General features: G+C 54.8%; 2 non-coding genes across 2 annotated transcripts; both read right to left on the minus strand.

Moving 5' to 3' along the window:
* Nucleotides 1-6,266: 6,266 nt before the first annotated feature.
* Nucleotides 6,267-6,457, minus strand: LOC148809673 (U2 spliceosomal RNA). Its single transcript, XR_016087294.1, has one exon. It is a non-coding gene; the product is annotated as a U2 spliceosomal RNA (small nuclear RNA).
* Nucleotides 6,458-7,267: 810 nt separating this feature from the next.
* Nucleotides 7,268-7,458, minus strand: LOC148809674 (U2 spliceosomal RNA). Its single transcript, XR_016087295.1, has one exon. It is a non-coding gene; the product is annotated as a U2 spliceosomal RNA (small nuclear RNA).
* Between the last annotated feature and the right edge of the window lie 42 nt (nucleotides 7,459-7,500).

Consider the following 7,500-nt stretch of genomic DNA (forward strand, 5'->3'; position numbering starts at 1 on the left):
ACAGTCAAAATCAAAAATCAGAAAGCCAAAAAGTATAAATAAGACAATATTCATATTAGTTCAAACAGAAAACCTCCAAAACACAGTCACCGAAAATATTTACACAAATTCCTTACATTACCATAATCCCGCCCAGTATGCAAAATTAATCCCTCCTCCATCCCCAACATTCCCATTATTATTATAAAACCAAGAAATACAGAAACAAAACCATACACAGAAAAACAATTCAACACCCCAAAGAAATTAACCCCTTCCACCTTTCTTTTGCCGCTGCAAAACCCCACCGCAGGATGTCCCACCGGACACGTCTGCTGACATCGTTTTTGACTTTACAAAATACCGACACGGCTGTAACACTACCGCCGTGCTCCACCAGTTCCTTCCTAGCTGCCCATATATAAAACTTAACTAAACTTAGTATAAACCATAACAAAAATTCTGTATTCCATTTCCTCGCTCCCTTTATCCCTCGAATCACCACCCGGCTCGTTAAAACAAAATCAAGGGCGACTTTCTGCAAGAGCTCCTCGCAGTGACCCCACACCCTTTGGGCGAAAACACAACCCCAGAATACATGTAGTAGGGTCTCCACCTCAGAACAGTCGGGACGCGGGCACTTGTCCTGCCTGGACAATCCATGCCTGTGGAGCGTGTCCCTCACGGGCAACCTGTTCCAGAGCAACCGCCAGTTGAGGTCCTTGAGTCTGTGTTCTAGACCCACCGGCTGGATCTGCCTCCACTCCTCCTCCGACACCCCCACGACCGCAGGTTCCCCCTTCTCCATAATAACCCTATACATTTGCCTATGATCCGTTGAACCCAAGCCCTTCCTGAACTCCGGATGTTTCTGGAGCCACACCACAGCATGCCTATAATGCCAAGGCAGCTTTTGGGCCTTCGGCGTTGTGTTCGTCCACACTACCAGGTGTTTCATCGTAGCTGCGAACCACAAACGAATAAAACAAACACAGAGGTGATCCGGGTCTTCGTATAGGGTTTTACACAGATTTGCAATGAAAATAGTGTCTAACTTCAACGGGAAGTCCGGAACAGCCCTACCACCCCCCTCCACTGGCCTGCACATGTCTGCCCTCCTTATATACTCATGCGTTCCACTCCAAACGAAGTGGAAGACCGCCCTCACCAGGTCTCGGCGGAGCCGAGCAGGCAGGGGGAACACGCAGGCCAAGTGAAGCAGCAGTGGCAGTACGTCCACCTTTAAAACTAGCACTTTCCCCGTGTATGTCAGCGACCTATTCAACCACAGGCCCATCTTTTGCTTAACCTTCCCCATCCTCAGGTCCCAATTGATCCTGGCCGAGTCCTGCGTATGGTAGAGAACTCCCAGAATCTTCACCGGCCCCGTCACCAAGGTAAGACCACCCGCCACATCTTGTCGTTCTTTCCACTTGCCAAAATATTTAACAGTACATTTTGACGTGTTCAAAAAAGCACCTGTCCCTCTGGTCTGACTCTCTACTATCTGTAGTACTTGTGAAAGGCTGCTGTCAGTGGTAAGAAACAACGAAATATCGTCCGCATAGGCAGCTATTTTTGCCTGTGCTCCCCCACTCCCCGGGACCACCACCCCTTCCACCCGGGGATCACCTCGAATCAGATGTAGAAAGGGTTCTATGTAGAGCACGTACAATAAGGGGGACAGAGGGCATCCTTGCCTCACCCCGCACCTGACTGGAATACCCATGCCTAGCTTACCATTAATGCATACCCTTGAGATGACATTGTTATACAAAACCTTGATCCATCTAATGAAGCCTTCGTCCAACCCCACTCTTTTCATCACCTCCCAAAGGAAAGTGTGATGTACCCGATCGAAAGCCTTGTTCTGATCAAGGTTCACAAGCATCATCTCAAGGTTCCTGTCTTCCACCCATTCTATCACGTCTCTGATCAACTGCAGGTTCCACTTTACGTTTCTGCCCTCCACACTGCAGGTTTGATCCCTACTCACCAGATCCGGCATCACCTTCCTCAGCCGTCTCCCCAATACTCTGGCCAAGATCTTATAATCGGTGCAGAGTAATTGGATCGGCCTCCAGTTCTCCAGATCTTCTTTATCCCCTTTCTTATAAACCAGCGACATGATACCAGTCCTCATCGTTCTTCCTAACTCACCCTCCTTCAGGACTTCATTATAGACCTCCAACAGCCCCGGTAGTAACCTGTCCCGGAAGGTGACATAAAAATCTGTAGGAAGCCCGTCAATCCCAGGGGTAGTACCTTTTCGCAGGCCACCAATGGCTTCTCCTATCTCCGTCAGTGTTAGATCCCCACACACACCTTCCACACCAACCGTCTTCCTGTCGAAACCCACCAACCACTCATCCCACAAGCTCGCATCCACTGGTTTCTCTGAAAATAAAAACCTGTAAAAATTAGTTGCACACCTCACCATGCCTTCTATATCTCTGACAATGGACCCATCTTCTCTCCTCAGACCCTCAAAGAGAGTCTTCTTCTGTCTGGCTCGGACCGAGCCGAAGAACTGAGCTGAGCACTTCTCCTCGCCCTCCATCAGGGTGCCCTTAAGCCTAAACAAAAAATCCTTCGCTCGCTCTAACCAAAGTTCTTTCAGCCTGAGCTTGAGCTCTGAAACTTTTGCCATATCAAAAGCACCGCCCTGGTTGGAAGCCACATACAGATCTTCAAGTTCCTGCTGCAATCTCTCAAGCTCTCTTCTCTCTGCTACTTTCTTTTGGCAACAGTAGGAAATAGAAGCTTTGGAGATAGCCCTTTTACAGGCCTCCCACCAAAGAACCGCTGTCGGGTACCTCCCCCTCTGTAACTGGAAGCGTTCCAAAAGCGCAACTATCATGCTCTGATAATCGGCTTCCAATAACACTTTCGTGTTCAGCTTCCAGTAATTTGATTTAGGGTCCATACCATCTGGTATCAGATCAACCGACAGCAACAGATGATCTGAAAACCAAACCGGGGTAACCTGTGCCGCCTGTGTCAACCCACGCAGGGTGGTGAAGATATAATCCAGTCTTCTAAAAACACCCCTTCCGTTACTCCATGTGTGCATTCTCCCTCTCTGACTAAGATCTTTATGACCGTCCTTTAAAGAAAACCGTGATATTAATTCCTTAAAACTACCCACACTCGCACCACTCACGTCACACACATCCATATTAAAATCCCCTCCCATCACCACCACCCTATTAGTAAACAGATGTGGCTCAAGATCTCTTAAAAACGCCGCCTGGAGCCGCCTTTCGGCAGGCCCGTAGACAGCTATCAGACGGACCTGCAGTCCGTCCCATACACCATCTACGACCATAAGCCTTCCCGGGACTATGATATTGACATCGTTAGCCGTGAAATTCGGGGTTCCACAAAGGATCCCAATTCCAGACGAGTGCACTCCCCCTACGCTCCACCAAGACTCCCCTTTAACCCAATCTCTCTTAAAGGTGGCAATATCACCTCTCGTGCCTAAATGTACCTCCTGCAGGAAACAAAAGCCGAATTGGCGCGCTTCTAAATATTTAAAGACGCCAATCCGCTTAACATGATTTTTAAGCCCTCTGGCGTTAACCGTACATACTGTGCGACTCATGTTGGATCAAAAGGAGTCCGCAGCTGTAACCCGTCTCCCAAACTAAAGTCACTTTGTATTCCGATAGGGCTAAGGACATTCTCCATCCCACTTGGAACCTGCGGGGACCCCTCCCCCAGGGATGATGGACTTACCCCAGGATCATCGGAGGTCAGAAGGTGGGTACCGCCGTCTTTCCCGGACTGTTCTGAGGTCTCCGAAACAGAAACTTCCTGTTCCACCACTATGTCCCCTTGGCCCGGGGGTATGGGGTCATCGAGCGTACTAACCGCGGCTGAGGCTTCCAAGGGGTCAGCCTCCTTACCCAGCTCTTCACCCCCCTCCCTCTGTTCCCCTTCCTCCCCACCCCCCCCTTCCCTGCCCCCTTCCCCTTCCCCTTCCCCCTCTACACCCTCCTCCACCCCTTCCTCCTTCCTACCCCCTTTCTTACCCTCCCCCCTCGCCCTCTTTACAGCAATCGCCTTTTTACGTCTCGGCCTTCTCTGTCCACTCTCTCCATCTTCTACCTTCTGGACCTCGACGTCGCTGGTTTCCGAGTCCTCCTCGGAATCTAGGACCTGGAAACGATTGGTCACCGTCTCAAACAAGCACACGTCAGACCTCATTCTTCTCTTTTCAGCCGCCGACTTCCTCTTTGTGGCCCTGCTCGGCTGGATGGACCACTCCGGCGACCCCGATTCTGCCTCCTCCACCTGTTCGGCCCATGATGAGGTCCCCGGACGCGCCTCTTCAGGTACCTCGGTCGCCGTTGCTGGCTCCTCTGGTCTATCGCCTCTGTCCTCTCTTACGTCTGCACAAGGCCTCTGGGTGGTCGCAGCCTTCTGCGGTGGTCTGGTCTCGTCTCCCCTCGAGCCCTCCGCCGAGGTCCGCACCACATCTGCAAAACTCCGGCTCTTCCTCGGACAGACCCTGTAAACATGGCCTTCTGCCCCACATAGGTCACATGTCAAAACCTTGGTGCAATCCTTTGTGTCATGAGTTGTGGCCTTACACTTTCGACACACACCACCGGGACAGTTCATAGCCACATGTCCTCTCTGAAAACATTTCTTACATGTCACAGGTTGGCCCGGGTAAAAGAGGTAACCCCTATTAGGCCCTATTGAAAAATAAGCCGGGGGGTGAACCACACCCTCGCCCTCAGACGGCTTAGGTCTCAGCCTCACCGTATAGCGCCTCTTACCAGTCCACACTCTGAGGACGTCTAAATCTTTCTGGCCTTCTCCCTGGACATCCACGAACCTGGATAAAAAGGTAATTATGTCCCTTTCTGGTACCCGGTGGTTAAACAAATGAATTGTCAAAGTCCTGAGTTCCCTGGCGAACAACGGCTCTATCAGGAACTCATTAAGTGGAGCCACCTCCTTTCCCTCGCACACTCTCTCCCAAGCCTTCTCACAAAGTTCGTCGCTCGCGAGAGACAGGTCGTAAATCCCTCGAACCGGGAAGTCTTGCAAACAATCGATGTCCTTCAACTCGATCCCCAAAGCCTTCATCAGGACCACTCGTTCAAACCGCTCACGGTTCATCCAGTCCTTCTTCCTCTCCGCATCCTTCACCACAAAGCGCACTGTGCACCGCATCAGCCCCTCACGGGACAGAGGGTGCACAGCCGCCGGACCGCGGGCCCGCTCACCACCGCCGACCGCCGTCATCTTGGAGGCCCCACTTCGCCCCCTGGGCTCAACCCAGGGCGACTACCCGTGGTGACCTTTGGTGGACGTCTGCTCCGGTCTTCTGGTGGTAAGGATCCGCCCGTCTGGTCTGGTCTGGTTCCGCCGTTCGTCGTCTTCTCCTTCTCCTCCTCGCCTTCGTCGTCTTCACCTTTTGACAAGTCCTCGGACCGCGGTCATGCCACGTATCGTCGGAACTTGGCCAAAAGGCCGAGAAGCGATGCCCGACGCCGGCCTTGGGCGGGCGCGCGGGCGTCCGGCTGGCGCGCAGCGGCGCAGGCCGACGCCTCTGGAGCCCGGTCCGCACGCGGCTGCCGGCCGCCCGGACTCCGCTCTCCCCCTCTCTTGCCTGCCTGCTTGCTCGCCTGCCTGCCCGCCAGTCCCGGGCGGGGGCCCTGCTCTTTGATCTCCTGTCAACGGCCCGACAACGACCGCAGCCGCGGGGGGCGCCAGCCGGCCGGCCTCCTTAGCTTAGGCCCCTCCCACCAGCAGCAGCCGTGCCGAGTGAGCTGCAAGCGAAAGCGGACCGTCGGCACCTGCGGGCAGAGGCAAGGGGCAGCGCTCTCTCGGGAGGGACGGGGACACACACACACCTGCCTGCCTGCCGAAAAAAAGAAAGAAAAGGTGTATATACTAAGTTTTTTGGAGGGAAAACGGCCGGCTGTCGAAAGGGGCCCGCCTGCAAGGACGGGGACACACACACACACACACACACACACACACACACACACACACACACACACACACGCCACGCCTGCCTCCCTGGAAAAAGGAGGAAAAAACTAAGTTTTTTGGAGGGAAAACGCACGGGAGCCGAAAAGGGGGCCGGCCTGCTTGCCGAGAGAGTCGAGGCGCGGGAAAGTGCACGGAGGGAGCACGGGAACGGGGAGGGGGAGAGAGAGAGACACAGAGACACACAGATGGACGAGAGACGAGACCGGAGAGGAAGGAGCTCCGGTCCACCTCGCTTGCTTGCTAGCTACGTCTGTCTTTTCACCGCTGAGAGAAGGTAGTGCACCGTTCCCGGAGGCGCTGCAATACCGGGCCGATGCGTGGAGAGGACGGAGCAAGCTCCTGATCCAGCTCCCTGTTCCAAAAATCCGTTTAATATGTGGTCCCCCGATGGGGGACGTATCAGATATTAAACTGATAAGAACAGATACTACACTTGATCTTAGCCAAAAGGCCGAGAAGCGATGCCCGACGCCGGCCTTGGGCGGGCGCGCGGGCGTCCGGCTGGCGCGCAGCGGCGCAGGCCGACGCCTCTGGAGCCCGGTCCGCACGCGGCTGCCGGCCGCCCGGACTCCGCTCTCCCCCTCTCTTGCCTGCCTGCTTGCTCGCCTGCCTGCCCGCCAGTCCCGGGCGGGGGCCCTGCTCTTTGATCTCCTGTCAACGGCCCGACAACGACCGCAGCCGCGGGGGGCGCCAGCCGGCCGGCCTCCTTAGCTTAGGCCCCTCCCACCAGCAGCAGCCGTGCCGAGTGAGCTGCAAGCGAAAGCGGACCGTCGGCACCTGCGGGCAGAGGCAAGGGGCAGCGCTCTCTCGGGAGGGACGGGGACACACACACACCTGCCTGCCTGCCGAAAAAAAGAAAGAAAAGGTGTATATACTAAGTTTTTTGGAGGGAAAACGGCCGGCTGTCGAAAGGGGCCCGCCTGCAAGGACGGGGACACACACACACACACACACACACACACACACACACACACACACACACACACACACACACAAGCCACGCCTGCCTCCCTGGAAAAAGGAGGAAAAAACTAAGTTTTTTGGAGGGAAAACGCACGGGAGCCGAAAAGGGGGCCGGCCTGCTTGCCGAGAGAGTCGAGGCGCGGGAAAGTGCACGGAGGGAGCACGGGAACGGGGAGGGGGAGAGAGAGAGACACAGAGACACACAGATGGACGAGAGACGAGACCGGAGAGGAAGGAGCTCCGGTCCACCTCGAGCTCCGGTCCACCTCGCTTGCTTGCTAGCTACGTCTGTCTTTTCACCGCTGAGAGAAGGTAGTGCACCGTTCCCGGAGGCGCTGCAATACCGGGCCGATGCGTGGAGAGGACGGAGCAAGCTCCTGATCCAGCTCCCTGTTCCAAAAATCCGTTTAATATGTGGTCCCCCGATGGGGGACGTATCAGATATTAAACTGATAAGAACAGATACTACACTTGATCTTAGCCAAAAGGCCGAGAAGCGATGCCCGACGCCGGCCTTGGGCGGGCGCGCGGGCGTCCGGCTGG

Source organism: Atractosteus spatula, unplaced genomic scaffold (genome assembly GCF_055471065.1).
Source record: "Atractosteus spatula isolate fAtrSpa1 unplaced genomic scaffold, fAtrSpa1.hap1 Scaffold_124, whole genome shotgun sequence".
Classification (NCBI taxonomy): domain Eukaryota; kingdom Metazoa; phylum Chordata; class Actinopteri; order Semionotiformes; family Lepisosteidae; genus Atractosteus; species Atractosteus spatula.